We start from the raw sequence: 2,132 nt of genomic DNA, 5'->3' as shown, positions 1-2,132 counted from the left end.
CAGGCTCTGGGCCGGTGGCTACAGACCCAGGAATCAGTCCCCTCTGGCTCTGCCACCGTGTGCTCCAGGCAGGAGCCGCGCCAGCATCCGGATCGGATCCGGGTACGCGCCGTTCCCAGCCCGGGCAGGTCCCTGCAGGAAGGAGGAAGGAGCGGAGGGAGGAGGCAGGGGACGGCCTGCCAAGTGCCAGCCCAGTAGCCCCAGTTGTGGGGGAGGGGTGGGCCGGGGGGGGGTGGTCCTGGGAGGCTGAGGGGCAGTCGCCTGAGGCCCGAGGCCCTGGTGCCTGATGGCCCTGCCCAAGGGCGGCTTCCGAGCCTCAAGAGGGGCCTTCGGGCGGGGCTCAGAGGAGGGGTCACCCTTCTGGCCAGGCAAGGCCTGGGCCTCTCCTCTGTGCCCAGCAACCTGGGAGAACGTGCGTGCCCGGGGGCCAAACTGGTCTGGGTCCCTTCCTTGCCGTGGCTCGGGGGAGGTGACCAGCTGCTCCTCCTGCCAGTGTCACCCCACGCAACTGGGTCACGGCCCACCGCTCAGGGGTGATTTTAAAAATAAAAGATAACCTGGTCGATTTTTTTTCCAGTTTTTATTGAGTGAAAATGTCAAACCTTGCATCAGTCATGCAAAAAAAATCAAATAAATAAAACACATATATTAAATTTCTAATAGCACTAAATTCAAGTGGAAAAATATTCAGTTCTTATAACCAGGTGCGAGGAGACCAGATTCAAGTAATCAGAGCACACGCTGTTCAGGTCGGTGTTCACGGTCTGCGTTTTTGTCTCAAAACCTCTGTATATATCTCTCTATATCTATATATGTATATACATATAGATATATACACACACATATGTGCATACATATTATTTATATTTATATATATACACATACATAGTTATAAAACATTAAAAAGAGCATTGGTGGATCAAGCATTGTTTTCCCCACAGAAAGAAAGTAAAACAAAATTACACGTTAAAATTCAAAATGAGCTAGCAATGGCTTATAGTCCTAGTGTGCAATATGGAGTTACAAAAGGCTAGACTTCGCACTGTCGGCATCTTCTTTTTTCTTTTTTTTTTGTTTGATTTTGCTACATTGAAAAATGTGTGTGTGTGTGTGTGTGTGTGTGTGTGTGTGTGTGTGTGTTTTCCTTTACAAAACTCCTTCCACAGACACGGTGCGGCTCTGTGGTGGGTCAGAGTCTGGGCAGATTCAGCAGCAGCACGTGGGCCCGCGGAGCTCGGGGCTCGGGCAGGGGCTGTTTGGAAAACAACGGGTTTCCTGTTGGATCAGGTCCACTCCGGCTGACCTCTCCTCCCTCCCTGCTCCCTCTCCAGCTCAGGTGGGCCTGGCTTTCTGGCCGTGGGCAGCCGAGGACCAAAAGAGAAAAGAAGAAAAGAAAGAAAAAGTAAACCACTGCCCCCAGCAGGTTCAGGCTCTCCTGGGAGACTCTGGGGAGGGGGCTTCTGGGTGACAGCCCCCGCCCCAGCCCTCCGTCCCCGCTGGGCCTGTTCGCTCCCTGTGGCCCAACCTGACACCAGCCCCTGGGCTGGAGTAGAGGAGCTGGCTACCCGGGGTCTTGGGTAGCCTACCCTCGCTGGGGACTGGAGCGCCCCCGGCCCCTGGGGACCTCAGAGCCGCCGGCCAGGTGTGTGCCTGCTGGGTGGGGGCCTGGCGGACCCTGGCCTGACCGTCTCCAGGAAGAGGGATGCCTCGAGCAGGGAACCAAATCTGGGTGGGCTGCACCGGCGAAGAAGCATCCCAAACAAAAGAAAACAAACCGGGAAAAAAGCCCTATCAAGCCACACGCACAACCAAGAGAGAAAAACTCAAATGTTAAATTAACTACAAACTTGCATCAACAGTAATCGTCCTTTTCCTTGTCTCTACAAAATTCAAGTTAAAAGTTGGAATCACGCAGCTCCCATCAGTGCTATGTGGAGACGGACAGCCTCAAGCGTAAGGCCTCGAGACACACGGAGACTCGCCCGCGCTCCCGCCTCAGGCCCGCTCCGAGGCGGGTCTGCACCGCGCCGCGCCTTCTCTCCTTGCTCGATGCGGAATAATAACCTTTGCGGGACAACACTGTACAGCTTTCTGAGTCCGTTTCCACTTCGAACATCAAAGCCCAAACCCGC

The sequence above is a fragment of the Carlito syrichta genome, unplaced genomic scaffold (assembly GCF_000164805.1).
Source record: "Carlito syrichta isolate Samal-C Ts95f unplaced genomic scaffold, Tarsius_syrichta-2.0.1 Scaffold308112, whole genome shotgun sequence".
In the NCBI taxonomy this organism is placed as follows: domain Eukaryota; kingdom Metazoa; phylum Chordata; class Mammalia; order Primates; family Tarsiidae; genus Carlito; species Carlito syrichta.
Note: the sequence above shows the minus strand (reverse complement) of the source record.